Here is a 17,455-nt window from a genome sequence, read left to right as displayed (position 1 = left end):
AACCTCTGGACGTATGCACTTCTGGCGGCAGCCTATATACGCAACAGGTGCTTTAACAAAACACTGTCTAAAACTCCATATGAATCTTTCTGTGGTAAAAAAAACAAATTTAAGCATAATGCATATATTTGGTTCAACGTACTTCGCATATATAGAGAAAAAGAGTAAATTGAATATTAAAGCCGACAGAGGAATATTTCTTGGATACGATAACAACAGTCCAGCCAATTTAATATTTTTTCCCGAAAAAAATATAATAAAAAAATCCGGTGTAGAATTCACAGACACGTTTAATTTTACAGACAAAAACCCGTCATATGAAGAAGATGAAATTATATTACCTCAAATAATTAGAACAAACGAAAACGACGGAGACGAGAGTGTCCATGATGATGATGATGATAAAGTCGAAAGATATCCCAAAAGAAATAGAAGACGACCAGATTTTTTTGTGGTCGACAATATAAAAGATTATCAAATCGACAATTGCTATTCAATGGAAAATGCGCCAAAAAGCTTCAGCGAAGCAATTAATTCAAAACATTGTGATGAATGGAAAATAGCCATGAAAAAAGAAATAGATGCCTTAACCGAAAATGATACCTATATGGTAGTGCCTCTCCCAAGAGATAAACATGTTATTTGTACCAGATGGGTCTTTACAAAAAAAGAGTGCAGTATCAGGCGTAGAACAGTACGAAGCAAGATTTGTTGCTAAAGGGTACTCTCAGATTTACGGTAAAGAATACTTTTCTACGTTTTAACCGACCATAAACCTAACGACAATCAGAATTTTACTGCAAGTTGCATCACAATATAACCTAAACATCTATCAAATGGACGTAAAAAATGCTTATTTTAATGCTCCAATATACTGCTAAATTTATATTACCCCTCCAGATGGAGTTATAATGAAAAATAAAAATAGCGTGTGGCGACTTAACAAGTCATTATATGGTCTAAAGCAGAGTGCTCAGTGTTGTAAAACAGTATTCCATGATTATATTATTAAACAACAATTTAGACAATGCGCTGTAGACCCCTGTTTATATACCCAACACAAAGACGATAAACTACTGATTTTGGTTTTGTGGGTCGATGATATTTTAATCGCATCAAATTGTGACATAATGTTAACTGATGTTAAGAACAAATTAAGTAAAAGATTCAAAATGACCGATATTGGCAAAATATCCTGGTTTCTGGGGATAGAATTTACTCAAAGCAAAGGACTTGTTACGATGACTCAATCGAGATACATCAACGAAATACTATTAAAATTTGGAATGGGAGAGTGCAAGAAACGCTCTACACCAGTCGAAAATGATATTAATAAAAATATACACACAGAATCTGAAATAATAAATGACACACAATATCGCGAAATTATAGGTAGTCTTATATATTTAATGACTGCAACCAGGCCCGACATATGCTATACAGAAACAAAACTGTCACAAAAATTATCACGACCGACAATGAAGGATTTAAACAGAGCTAAACAAGTCCTACGTTATTTAAAAGGAACTAAAGAACAGTTAGTATTTAGAAAATAAAGAAATCCACTAAAATTAGAATGTTTTTCGGATTCAGACTGGGAAAACGACGAAGATCGCAAGAGTGTATCTGGATATTGTTTCAGACTCTCAGAAAATGGGCCTATTATTTAATGGAAATCCAAAAAGCAAGATTGTATCTCTCTCTACGTGTGAAGCAGAATTTATCGCGATCACACACACGACCCAGGAAGCACTCTACCTTAAAAATATCCTAAAGACTACTTTAGAGCCAAAATTAATTAAAAGCCCTGTAGTAATTAATTGTGATAATCAAACCAGTATAGTCTTAGCACAGAACACGATAATCAACCAAAGATATAAGCATATAGATATAAAATACCATTTCATAAAAAAACGAGATAAAAAAGGAATCCATCATTTTGAATTACATATCATCAGAACAAAATATCGCTGATGTATTTACGAAACCCACAACAAGGATAAAGTTACAACGTTTTTTCTCAAAACATGTTGGGGAATTCGACTGAATAATTTTTTTTCACTGCCCTGTATATATATATATTTCTATATATATATATATATATAAAAAATAGTCCTGGACAAGACGTTAAACTGTATACATTTTATTTGTATTAACACTTTAACCTACTAATGTGTAACTAATACTTTTGCTTAAGAAAAACCAAAGATATAAGCATATAGATATAAAATACCATTTCATAAAAAAACGAGATAAAAAAGGAATCCATCATTTTGAATTACATATCATCAGAACACAATATCGCTGATGTATTTACGAAACCCGCAACAAGGATAAAGTTACAACGTTTTGTCTCAAAACTTGTTCGAGAATTCGACTGAATAATTTTTTTTCACTGCCCTGTATTTATATAGATTTATATATATATATATATATATATATATATATATATATATATATATATATATATATATATATATAAAATAGTCCTGGACAAGACGTTAAACTGTATACATTTTATTTGTATTAACACTTTCACCTACTAATGTGTAACTAATACTTTTGCTTAAAAAATACTCTTTGCAATTTTCCTTTTTTGACATCTGAACCTAATTAAAAATGGCGTCTTTTTAAATGCTAAAATTCTAAGATCCAAATGATTTCTAATTTTTGTTATGTCTAAGTGAATATAAAATATATATTTATTTTTGAGCAGAACAAACACAAGGGACTTCCCCATTATAAAAAATAGGGAGGATGTTGCAATATTTTGGAGTATAATGGGGTATGATCCCTAACAGTCGGACGATTCTATTTATAAACGATGCTGCTAAGAACTGACGAATCAAAGTAATTCACGTTCTGCTACCAACTAATCAGAAACTAGAATTGCTTCATAAATATTAAACCTTTTCTGGAGCAATTTCACATGTTCTTTTCCGTCTCGACACCGTAAGAATACTTTGTTCTGTGGAACTGTCTACTACAAACAAGTCACCTCCCAGGACTTGTGTGTAACAGCGAACCATCTGAAACTGTTCTGAAACTAAAAATGGCTTACACTTCTAGAACCTGTCACTCTATTGTTTGGCACATTTTTACCATTTTCTCAAATAGAAGTTCTCGTGTATTTTTAAACAATTCTGTGATTTGCCTAGTTGACATCTTTTCTGATTCTGTCATACTGGTCTGGTATACATTTTTGAGGTATGGAAATCATCAGATATTGTTTCCCATATGTGTTGTTTTTGCTGGGGATGATGCATTCTACTGGATGCCAAACATTCTGCCATTAGTTTAGTTACTCAAATCGAGAGATCTGATTAAAATTCTAACAATCCCTGTGAATGCAATTTTTTGTGTATTTCTCTTGCACTTGGTTATTTAGGCCTATTTGCCAAATAGTTTTTGAAATTTTTTTTAATTAGCACGGTTTCTCCTATAATGACTAGTAATATTGATACCTTCTTACGATTCCAGTTTCTTTTCATGTCGTACATAAGTCGTTGGTATTTTGTTATTTTCTCCCTCTCTGTCCTGTTAAGACCAGCATCATTAGGGATTCTTACTCCAACTAGCGTTGCCACTTTCTCCCTCTTGTCATCATCATCATAATCATGACGGGCTCCTTAGCCAGACCAATGTGATTCTTCCTCTCCAGAGTTTCCTGTCTTCCATCAGTTGCCTCAGATCTAAAGGTTCACAGTTGGCGTCATATGCTATTTGTTGGATGTACGTGGATCTAGGTCATTCTTTGCTTGCTCGTCCGTATCGTGGAGTTGATAGAAATACATCACTCATCAATTTATGCTTGCTCCTCGGACAATGACCAGCAAATCGTAGGCGTCTTTCTCTGATGGTATTAGATATGGCAGGTAGGTTGCCATAAAGTTGCTGCTTCGTGCGATTATTTTGCCAAGATATATTTAATACTGTTTGTAACATACAGGTGTACGTGCTGACTAGTTTTCTTTCCAATCTTTTGGTGAGTGTCCAGATTGTAGCACCGTAAACAAGGGCAGACTCTACCACTGCCCTGAAGAACTGCCTTTTCAGTTTGTTAGTCCCAAAGTCCATGCTAATTGCAGCCCATCCAATGCGGCCCATGCTTTTGAGATGCGAATGTCGATATGTCCTTTTGTGAAAACTGTTACTGCCCTGATACGTAAACTCAGCAACTTCTTTCAGTGTCGATCCAACCAGAGCCCTGATATCTCCTTTCAAATTGAAAGTCATAAACTTTGTCTTAACCGCATTAATGTGGAGACCAATGTCATTTGCAGACTTTTCTAGCTTTTCCAATATCACTATGTCCTGCTTAATAGCCCCATTTTCTATGTATGCAACTGTATGAATTTTATAGTCATAGTGGATAATGTAGGACTTATTTCCAACTGTTCTTTCTGTTACATTGGAAATTCAGGGTTTTACATATTTTCTAGTAGAGGTATTTCCACACTCCATTGTACCCCACTGTATAATAGTCGCCATAGTATAATTGTCTCCCATATTTGTTTTCATATGATGCAACAAATTAAACTTCCAAGCAAAAGAACCACATATTCACAAGAATGTATTTTGTCTCATGTATGTGTTATTATATCATTCAACAAGTTGATTTGTGCTCAGAATGAGAACCACATACTTCACCTGAATGTGGGTTATCTCCCATATGTGTTTTCCTATGACGCAACAAATTTGACTTCGATGCAAAAGATGAACTACATACTTCACAGGAATGTGGTTTGTCTCCCGTGTGTGTTGTCATATGATTCAACAAAATTGACTTTTGTGCAAAAGAGGAACCACATACTTCACAAGAATGCGGTTTGTCTCCCGTGTGTGTTGTCATATGATACAACAAATAGGATTTTTGTGCAAAAGATGAACCACATACTACACAAGAATGTGGTTTTTCTCCCGTATGTGTCCTCATATGACGCAACAAAGTTGACTTCCGTGCAAAAGATGAACCACATACTTCACAAGAATGTGGTTTGTCTCCAGTGTGTGTTGTCATATGACTCATCAAATTTGCCTTCTGTGCAAAAGACGAACCACATACTTCACAAGAATGTGGTTTGTCTCCCGTGTGTGTTGTCATATGATTTAACAAATGTGACTTCCATGCAAAAGACGAACCACATACTTCACAAGAATGTGGTTTGTCTCCCGTGTGTGTTGTCATATGCATCAACAAAGTTGACTTCCGTGCAAAAGATGAACTACATACTTCACAAGAATGTGGTTTGTCTCCCGTGTGTGTTGTCATATGCATCAACAAAGTTGACTTCCGCGCAAAAGATGAACCACATACTTCACAAGAATGTGGTTTCTCTCCCGTGTGTGTTGTCATATGATTCAACAAAATTGACTTCTGTGCAAAAGAGGAACCACATACTTCACAAAAATGTGGTTCGTCTCTCATGTGTGTTGTCATATGATACAACAAAGTGTATTTCCGTGCAAAAGAAGAACCACATACTTCACAAGAATGTGGTTTTTTTCCCGTATGTGTCCTCATATGACGCAACAAAGTTGATTTCCGTCCAAAAGATGAACCACATACTTCACAAGAATGAGGTTTGTCTCCCGTATGTGTTGTCATATGACTCATCAAATTTGCCTTCTGTCCAAAAGACGAACCACATACTTCACAAGAATGAGGTTTGTCTCCCGTGTGTGTTGTCATATGCATCAACAAAGTTGACTTCTGTGCAAAAGATGAACCACATACTTCACAAGAATGTGGCTTGTCTCCCGTGTGTGTTGTCACATGCCTCAACAAAGTTGACTTCCGTGCAAAAGATGAACTACATACTTCACAAGAATGTGGTTTGTCTCCCGTGTGTGTTGTCATATGATTCAACAAATGTGACTTCCATGCAAAAGAAAAACCACATACTTTACAAGAATGTGGTTTGTCTCCTGTATGTGTTTTCATATGATTCAACAAATGCGACTTCTGTGCAAAAGGAGAACTACATACTTCACAAAAATGTTGTTTTCCTGCCATGTTTTCTTACGTCTGATTCCAGAAAAATGTATATGCAAGAATATGAAGAAATTTGTTTTAAAAAGTATATGCAATGGAGTGAGGCTTATAAATTGTCACTTTCAAAATTTGAAGAAATTGGTTTTACACCATTTTAAATCACCAATAAAGAAATATTATTCTTATCCATTACTGGAATTCTTTTCATTGTTGTAAATTCTGGAAATATAAAATAAATTATAAAACAATAAATTTCATGTGGTGAAATTAAATTTCTGATGTTGAAATTAAAAAAATATTTATATTATTATTCATGAAATTTAAAATAAAGTTAGTATAATTTCATGCAATACTTATTAACAAAATTTAGTTGTTTCTTTTTTCAAATATTTTATTAAAAATCTGCATTTTCTAGATGAGGATTTATTATTCATATTATTTTTATTCTTGGCTGTTATTTACACATTTCTATGTTACCTCTGATCTAATTCAGGTATATTTTGTCGAACTTTGAAACCTTTCTGTTTAACTCAGAATTCTGAGTGGAACCCTTTACTTAGTACATGAATAGCACGCTATTGTTTTTTTCAAAATCAAACTCAAAATTCTGTTTTCAATCTCAACGATGATTGAACCTTCAATGTGCAGGAGTATACACCTTACAACCGATTTTTACCAAGTACTATAACCATAGCACCACGGGTTCTAGAAGAAAATCATAATACGAATTGGAGGAACTATTTTTCCTAGATGTTTTCAATATTTATTACTACACAAAGAGGCGCTAAAAAGAGTCTTCACTTGTCATTTTAAAACTGGAAATTAAAGCTACATTGAATAAAACTGTCTAAACTATTTATATCTAATTTGATTCATCTTTCATTACTATAGAATTTTACTTATTCCTATTTGTCTTCTTATTGAAGTATCCTAGTGTTCACCCCAATTTGAAAAATTAACTTCATATCCACAAGGCAAAAAAGAAACTCTTTACAATGAAAATTGCATTTAAATATAATATTAGCACGTTAATGTAAGAAATACAACAGAAACACAATGAACTAGTTTATATTTAGTAGCAGAGTCCTTCTGATATTTGACAGTCTGCAATCTTTTGGGCATCCCTTGAATAAGTCTGAGACAATACGCTGGTGAAAGTCGTACTTTACTTTAATTTTTGTCGAAAGTTCTTCCAGATTTAAAAGTTTATCATTTCGTGTGTGTTGCTGATGTAATTTTTTATAGGATTGATGGCTGAAGATTGTGCAGGCCAATCCAAATACAGAATATCGTTCTCTCCAAGGAACCTCTTGACATTGCCAATTGTGTTAATGGGAGCATTATCCTGCATGAAGATGTGATTATAAATCAAATTCCAGCCAAAATAGGGTAGGAAATGCTCAGTCATCATAATAATGTTCTCGGGCGAATTCGAAATTTCAAGCGAACTACAGGCCCTGGATCATTGGCATTAATAACGTCCCACACCAAACTGAACCTCCACCACCTCGTAGCATTGAAACTCTTCACCTAGGATTAAATTCTTCATCCTTCCTTTGACTGATGTACTGCCTGTCATCACTGCTTACCCAATTGAACTTGCTTTTATTGCTAAAAACCAATTTCAATAAATATGATCAGCAGACTGTTGTTGGATTTGAGGAGTCATTTCAAATGTGTTTCTGAGGCTGTGAATCTTGATACCATTGAAACTTATCTTATTTATACATTATTATTTATAATTAATGATTTCCATATTGTATATTGTGTTAAATACAATACCAGGTATGCTTAGTAGTTAATCATTATCCAGATGATGCATTGTTTCCTTAAGTCAGCTTTGTCTATTAAATCCAAATTTGTACAATTTCCCATTTATAAGCACTTCATTCATCATCTAAAAAATTCAGAACTGTAATATTGTAATTTGTTTAAGAATCATGATTATTTTTTTATTTAGTCAAAGCTACCTGTAAGGTTTGCTATTTTGGTCAATGTCTAGAATCTTTCCACCCTGATCCAAACTTTTACAATGACAATTTTTAAAGTTTTCAAGGATGCTGAAAATGAAGATCTACTTCAAAAGTGGCACAGAGAAATAGTTTTCCTAATATGAAAAATTTACTTTTTCAAAAAGTGAGGGATCACATTTAAATATAAATTAAACATAAAATGAGCATAAACTTTATGGCAACCTGGGGAGAGGGTGTTATTTTTTTATCTTTGTTTTTTTGAGCGAAAAGTTATTTTTTGTTTTCTCTTCAGATTTCATCTTTCAATAAAAACACGAGAACATTAAAGAACAAAAATTAAATACAATCTGTATACAGATACGTGTCATTCCTTACGTTATCATTGGTGAATATTTTTTATATGCAAGTGCGGACATATATTTGCAGCAAGCAAGTAGTTGTCCAAATAATAAGCAATGTAATTCCTTATATTATCAGTGGTGGGTAATTCTGTATGTGTAAGTGCATACATAAAAAGGAATTCTCTTCACTTTTGAAGTAGATATTTGTTTTCAGCACACCACAAAAAACAAATAATTACAAAATAATCCACTGAAAAAGAATGAAGAATAAAAGACATTTCTTTTTTACTTTAAACTTCTGAAAATTTTAAAAAGGAAACGATTTTTCAAATCTGATTGACTTTACAAGCTCAACTTAACATTCAAGATGATGAACGGAAGAGCAAATGTGCAGAAAACAAAATTTAAGAGGAAAAATAAAAAAAGAAATCATTTCGAAATAGAGTCGATCTATTTGGTGAATATCACGGATAAAATTAATATTATTTTATTTAACATTTTTATATTTACATGAGGGAGAACGGATTACAAGTTTCATTTTTTATTAATTCTCTAATTCGTTGCACGCGCAATTTAATGGAGAAAACTTTTAGGGAACATAGTTTGAAAACTTGCTTATATTTTTTATAGATTTCCGATTATTTTTTTAATTCTATTTGAAAGATTAAAACCTAAAGTTTAAAAAATTACATGTGGAAAAAAATTTATGATGAAAAATGTGTTTACGGTGGCTACAGAAATTGAAACATAAATATTAGTTTTCTGGGAGTATTTCAAAGATAATTAGTAAAGTCCTAAGATATTGAATTAAAAAAGATACCTTGTTTTTAAATTAACAAATAGCATCATTAACCCCCTTCTTCCAGAAAATTGAGAGTTTAGTAACAGATCTAGCTTCACACAATAAAAAAGAGACAATACATCGCATATAAATCCCAAAAATGTAAGAAAATCCATTTTATGTTACACCTAGAGGGAGAGAGGGGGAAAGTCCAACTTTGGCCGGTCGTTAAATATGCTTAAATATAATATTTTAATAACAGATTTTGTATATATTATTACAAAGTCATGATAAAAAAAATATTTGGGTGTCATCAGCTAGAATAAAGAAAAAACTAAACTGAATGTAGAATGAAGTCACTAACTTCTACGTGTGTGAATCTGTGTTCACCCATTTATAATCGGGATATATTTTTAAGACGCCACACTAGACGATTTGAAAATCACCCCTTCTCAGGTACATGCTATTATAAAAAACAACCTAGACACCTCAAAAGCATGTAGACCAGATCTCATCCTGGCTGTGCTATTAAAAAAATGCTCTGCCAAGGTTGCTCCAGTTCTCTCCAAACTTTACAATAAATGTCTTATCAAAATCTTGCTTTCCCGACTGCTGGAAAACCGCTTCTGTGGTACCAGTCTTCAAGAATTCTGGTGAAAGAACTGACCAACTAAATTATCGCCCCATTAGCTTTCTCCCGCTTTTCGCCAAAACATTTGAGTCCTTAGTTAATCAAGCCCTAGTCCAGCACCTAACAGCTACTAAACTCCTGACTGACAAACAATATGGATTCAGGCAAGCCCTTTCAACAGCAGATATTTTAACTGTAGTTTCTGAACGTATATACCATTCACTGAACAAAACAGGGGAGGGTAGAGCGGTAACCCTTGATATATCTAAGGCTTTTGACAGGGTATAGCACGATGGTATTTTAAGGAAAATTAGATCATATGGAATCACTGGAAGAATTCATAATGTAATTAAATCCTTATTAAGTAAGAGAAAAATCCAAGTTGTCCTCGACGGTCGTACATCCAAACAATATGATATAAATGCGGGAGAACCTTAGAGGTCTATCCTTGGACCTCTATTATTCCTGATATTCATAAATGACCTCCCTGATAAAATTGCTTCGGAGATGGGTATATTTGCCGATGACACCACTCTCTATAATAGGTATGAGGGGAAAACAAATGAACACATATCCAAGGAAATGGCAGAAACACTAGAGAATGACCTCCAATATGTAGTGGAATGGGAACAAAAATGGATGGTCACATTCAATGCTGCTAAGACTAAGCTTGTTTCCTTCAATAACTACAAGAAATCTTCTCTACCACCAGTAGCCATGGCCAAGAACACATTGCCTGAAAGTACTTCTTTTAAACTCCTCGGCCTAACGTTTACAGGGTATATGAACTGGAATAGATACATTGAGAGCATTGCCAAGGCTGCTGCAAAGAAGTTTGGCTCCCTCTACCGTGCTAGAAAACTACTTACGCCTGAAAGTATCCTGTACCTCTATAAGGCCACCATTCGCCCATGTATGGAGTAATGTTGTCACATCTGGGCTGGTGCATCTTCAGCTTGTTTCTCGCTCCTGGACAAAAAGAGAGTCGCCAACCTGATAGGTCCTGAACTGTCATCTAGGCTTCAGTCTCTGTCCCATCAATGAGATGTTGCATCCCTCTGCTTGTTTTACAAATATTTAATGGTGAATGCTCTGACGAACTGCAAACACTTGTATCTCCTTGACGTAATTACCCCCGACAAGCTACTAAATCTCATCCCTTTACAATAGAGATCCATAGGTGCAAGAAAGCCTTTTACTCCAATAGTTTCTTCCCCAGAACTGCAGGTCTTTGGAACTCCCTTCCGGGATTCTGCTTTCCCAACTGTATTGATATGCAGAAGTTCAAGTGTAATGTGAACAAACATCTTTCTACTCATCTCCCTTCATAATGCCCCTGCAAATTAAGTCCCTGATAGTAGCCCCCTGCTTCAAAGTGGCACTGTGCCTTGGTTGGGGTGAAAATTGAAAAAAAAACCCGAGGTTGCAGGTGCAGAAATCTCTTGATGTTAAAAGTAGTAGAGTATCTGTAGGACCGTTAAAGATACATTTAACCAGATCACCAATTAATAGGTCTCCACCAAGTCACATCCTCACAAACATAAAATAAAAATATAGAAATAACTCCAGAAAATAACGACACTTGACAAAGAACTCAAAATCACTGTATTAAGATGAAATAACATTTATTTACATGTTAGGAATATTAATTTAAATTGTTCAAACGTAAATGTTTTCTTGTAACGAGTGTTCATTATGCAGGCTTAGCTAAATGAGGATCTCGTGAGAATAACATGACGTTTAAGATTACTGATTTTTATGAACAGAATGTCACATGTGGCTTGAAATTAATCTGATTATTTTCTCAGAGGAAATAGTCATTAAACCATGTAAGCAGAATTTTTGGGATAATAAATTTTTATTACTAAAATCACATTAAATATTTTTTAATATTATTTTTGTGAAAAGATAAAATTCAGTTTTCGTAAAATATACGAGGGGAAATATTTTTTAGTGCATGTCTGCCCCACGCCCCATATTTATATTTTCGAAATTCAAACAAAATATGGTAAATATGAAGAATTGCTCCACCCTCGAAAATTCCTTTAAAATTATCACTCTTATAGGTTTTTGGGGTCGGAGAAAATGAAAATAACGATATGAAGAAATGTTAGTTTAAAAAAGTGGGGGATCAATTTTCTTTAATAATTTACCGTAAAATGATCACCCACTTTGTGACCACGATTGGGGGGGGGGCTTTCTTCCACCCTCGGAAAATCCTTTAAAATTACCACTAACGTTTAAAATTCCAGGAAACAAGTACTTTCCTTGATATGAAGAAATGCATTCACTTCATGATTTGTTTGTTTTTGGAGCAGGGGACTGTTTGTTTTTCGTTCAATTATAGGACTTATATAGTTTTTTAACAGGTGCTTATACAGTTTAATTAACCGTTTTAACATAAATAACGTGCCAACATTAACCAAGCAGAAAAAAATGTTTATTATTTAACAAAAATTCTGTTTACATTTGGTGGGAGGCGGTGGAGGGGCGGTGGGTGTTTTGGCGGCCCCTCCACCGAAACAGGTAATTTTAAAGGATTTTCCTAGGGTAGAAAGGAGCCCCCACCCAAAAAAAAGTCGGTGATCATTTTACGTTAAATTATTATAGAAAAGTGATCCCCCACTTTTTAAAACTAACATTTCTTCATATCTTCGAAACTACTCGGTTGCCGTAATTTTAAACATTATTTTCGTTTTCAGTGACCCCGAAAACCTCTACGAGTGGTAATTATAAAGGAATTTTCCAAGGTGGAGTAATTCTTCATATTTTCCCAAAATATATTTAAATCTATCGAAATTTCTATTCATTATAAAACATAAGAATAAGTAAAAAAATATTTATTTTTAAAAATAAAACACATATTGAATAAAAATTTACCTTGAAGTTGCAATTAAAAAAATGATATCAATTTAATATTATTATGTTCTATTTTTAAATAGCGTTTTTTTTTTTCGAAATTTTTCGAATTGCCAAGAAAAATAAACTTCATAAAATTTAACTAATTTTTAAAAGATTAAAACGATTAAAATTCCGTTATTTCAAAATGTTCCGTTACAACATAGATTTTTAATGAATTGTGTTTAATTTCTTTTAATATTAAGTTATAAAAAAAGCAAACAGAAATTCATAAGGTATTTTTAATTTAATAAGAGAATAATATGCGATTTTAGTCATCATATCGGTGTCACTGGACACATGTATCCATAAAAATAAAACTGAGTTTTTTAAGAAAAGTAAATAATAAAATCCATTCAATAATTGATATCTTAAAGTTTATTATCCATTTTCATATTAAGTTAAATGAAATGACAAAAAATATACGTATAAGTAAACCACGATAAAATATTTAGTTTAAAATACAGATAACGATTTACTAAACGACGTTTTATTTACTGAATATTTTTCCGGCATTCACCGGAAGTTATTATCTCCCCTAGTAAGTTCGATTTGTTTCTATTTTAACCATTTGAATTAACACACGTATATTAAGAGTCGATACGGTAAAAAAAAAAAGAAAATAAAAAACAAACAAACAAAAAATATATAGTTAAGAATACAAAGAGAAAAGATAAGAATCGAGAATTTATAAAAGGCTGAATGGGGAGTCATATCCGTAAGGAAATGAACAACACAACTAGAAGTAAGGGGGTCGGACATGTGGGTAAAGAAAATAAACAAAGTTCGTAGTTAAGATGAAAAAAAAATAAATAACGTTAAAAATATTACAAAGTGTCTTTAAGAAGGAGATATATAATGTTTCTTACCGGAGATGGTTTAAAACGGCGAAGGACAACAGAAGACAAAAGACAGAGACATGTGGGGCTAGAAAAGCTGCTGACTACAATTAAGGAACAAAACATCGGTCAACCTGCCGGTGTCGAGTCAGAGGAAACTCAAAGAAAATTGTCCGGCCAAGGGAGATAACTGTTAAAGGGAGATAATGCATGGAATAACATGACAATTATTTTAAAAAGAAAAGTTTTTATAATTATTGTAATTTATTTATATTTAAAAAAAATGTTGTTTTTAACTGAAAAGAGAGTTAGGAATTAATCTTGGAACTTAACTCTACTGTTTTGTTAAGTAACGACTTTTAATGCCAGAACAAGGGAGATAACTGCAGAAGGGACTAAACTAAACGACAAAATACATGCAAGATAACAATTTCAAAAAGAAATCTACTTTTATGATTATTGTAATTATTTATATTTTAAAAACCTTGTCTTTTTTAATTGAAAAGACGGTTTAAGATTTAACCTTGGAACTTTACTGTTTTGTTAAGTAAACTACTTTTAATTGAATTGATTTTGAACTTTAATTTTACTTAAAAATATTCGTATTTTATGAGTATATATATATATATATATATATATATATATATATATATATGTATATATATATATGTGTGTGTGTGTGTGTGTGTATGAATATAAACATATGTATACTGCTAAATTCTACACTAAGTGCAACCATTTGTCCCATATAACTAATTACTGTAACATTAACAAACAAACAAAAAAAAACCCTCCACCTCAATATTCCTCTACCCTATCCCATCCTATCTTTTACTGCTTTATCCTCTCCCTCCTCCTCACAGAATAACTTATATCTCAAATTTATTTTAAATCCCATTTAACCCTATTCATCCACCATACAATTATTCACTGTCATATAATCTGTTGTTCCATTTCGTTTAATTTACGTCATCAATTATAATATTAATTTCTGTCCTGAATATAATTCAATTCTCCATCTCCTCATTCACTAATATATTAAGTGCCCGACACCCCATATACTCCATCCCTTATATATATATATATATATATATATATATATATATATATATATATATATATATATATATATATATATACTAGACTAGACTACCCGTGACCCGTTGGGTAAGTATGTTATATTAGGTATGGAATTAATGTATGAGCGTGACTAGGTGTGCCAGAATTTTGGGTGGATTTTTGACACCCCTAACTCATGCAGAGAGTGATCCGTGCTGAAATAATAACGTAATTTGTAACAATAAAAATAAAATAAAATAATTTTTACAGTAACATTAAAAATCGGTAGCTCGAGAAATTCATTTAGAACCGTTAGACTTTGGAAATGCATTTAGAACCGTTAGACTTTGGAATTCCATTCCAGGTCACTGCTTCCCCAACTGTATTGACGCGCAGATTACATAAACTGTTACTACCCCAGTAGTTGTTGCTCCTGATAGTAGCCCCCTACACCAAAGTGGCAATGTTCCTTTTTGGGGGCGAAACTTTAATTTAAAAAAACTATATATTAACACTATATACGATGAATTGTAATGTTATAGAAGGCGTTATCATGTCGTTCTTCCTCTCGTCTGTCGACCCCATCGAAGTGCAGAACAAATAAAAGAAATACTTTAACATTTTTTTGACATTTTTATTTCCTGTGCTTTCCATTATACACGACACATCTTAGCAGAACTGTCACCGGATTGCGGGAATTCATTGTCGTCTGCTCTCTTTCTCCTACTGTTCATGCCGTCACGTTTCTCCCACTCACAGAATTACATTCCACCACCAAATTATAACCAATGAATTTCTTAGAGTGATTAAATTTCATTTTGTGTGTATAGATGGCCATTCTTATTTGAGTATTGCAGAATAAACAACTTGGCATAGTACCTACGTATACTTTGTAGTGGTGATTAATTCCTATCCTCATTTCCAAAAACAAGTTCTCACAAGTACGTGGTAACTCAAAATATTCCTAACCTTCGAAAATTGTTATAAACTTGGAAATAAACATATATATTGGGATCGTACGCCAGTAACAATTCTGTAAATCTGCATGAACTTGGGCAAGGATTAGAGTCATACATCTCAGTAAAACCTGTTGGCAAATGGGAATATGCCATGCTGCAGGTGACATAATTGAAAGTTTTGTTCCCTAGAAAAATGCATAAGAAATGCAAGTGTCACATGACATAATAAATAAGTATCTGACATGTTTGAGGATAGAAGAGAATTTCCAGGAAGTCTGAATCAAAAAGGGAGACAGAGAAGATGCCTGGCCGTTTGTGTCTCTCAATTACTGTCCTTAAGACTAACGATGAAAAACTGATTAAGAAGTAATTAGTTAATTTGATATTCGTCTTTCTTTATGGCTTGTGAAGATATTAGCAGCAACCATTAAAGCATGTATGCAAATTAGCAAGTTTTCTTTCCTAGAAGGATCTGCTCGCAGGTAAGACTTTCTTCTGTGTATAAAGTTTTAACTATATATTAGCTATATAAGATGAATCACATTCCATCACAGAATTATTACCAATGAATTTCTTAGGGAGGGTGAGTAAATCTATTTTTTGTGAATGGATGGATGTGCTATATTTGCGGATTGTAGAATAAACAAGATAGCATAGTACCCACGTATACTTTGTAGCAGTGATTAATTCCTATCTTCATTTCCAAAACAAGTTAGTTCTCACAAGATCGTGTTACCTCAAAATATTCCAAACCTTTGACAATTGTTATAAACTGAAAAAAATACTCTGATGTTATATATTAGGGCAATACGCCTGTAACTATTTTTTTCATTTCGTATGAATTTTGGCAAAGAGTTAGTCGTACATCTAAGGATATTCTGTCGGCAAACGAAAATATGTCACTCTACAGGTGACGTGTTTGAAACTTTATAATAAATATGCGCGTCACAATTTATTCTTCAACTAATCTAGCAATCGTTATTGTAAGAATATTCATTGAAAAAAAGAAAAGATTTTAATGCTAAATTATGTGTATTAGTAAAAACAATGCAGAATAAAACTATTTAATCCAAAATTAAATGAATAAAAATATCTATTTAACATTTTAAAAAATTTATTTCATGTTTTCGCTCCTCGAACAAAAGAAAAAGGTTAAGAAATGATTTAACATTTCATGTTGTCATATCACTGGTGACTTGGATGGCCGCATTTACACGACTGGTTTTGTTGATGTTTCCAAGCCAGTTTATTTAGACACGAGAAAAGTTTGTAAGGAGGTCAGTAGAATTACATTTCACACAAAGCATTTTCATCTGATAATAATAGATACATTTATTCTAAGTAGAAAGATTCGTTCACAAAAATATAAAATCCCTTCAAAATATAATTATTACACAACTTACTATCTACATCGAGGCTGTAAATAGCTAATCAGTTCATAATTGTTGAATAGCTTTTGTAGAATTGCGAAAATTGAGAAATAAAGCTGCATTATCTGGAAAACGTTTTCCTTTAAAAATCATGGTGAGTGTTCTTCATAGGCTTCTGCTGTTGGTCCGATTCCTCTGAAGACATCACATGATTTTAACTTGGCAGAATAGATGGGTCGGTTGACATTACCTTTGAAAATGCAGTGGCATCTGACTCGCCTGTTTGCACCTATTCACTGTCCTTAGATCATTACCTTCGAAAGTTCTCCTAGATCCATGTATTTACTAAGACGTAAGGTGGATCTACCAGTGAATTAATGCAACACCAGATACCAACCTGGAGAATTTTTTATGACACGACGCAGTAAATACAGTAACTAGCCTTCCCAAATGGTCACCCATCTGGTACTGGCCAGGCTCATCATTGCTTAACATCGGTGATGTGGTGGGAACCGGTGTGTCAACATAATTGTGCTGTATAATAATAAGCTCCTGTAATTGTAGTAATAGAAGAATGAACGCATTTTTGGATGTGTTGGGTCCAAGTGC

This window comes from Euprymna scolopes, chromosome 46 (assembly GCF_053919585.1).
Source record: "Euprymna scolopes isolate OS-2025 chromosome 46, ASM5391958v1, whole genome shotgun sequence".
Taxonomy (NCBI): domain Eukaryota; kingdom Metazoa; phylum Mollusca; class Cephalopoda; order Sepiida; family Sepiolidae; genus Euprymna; species Euprymna scolopes.
Note: the sequence above shows the minus strand (reverse complement) of the source record.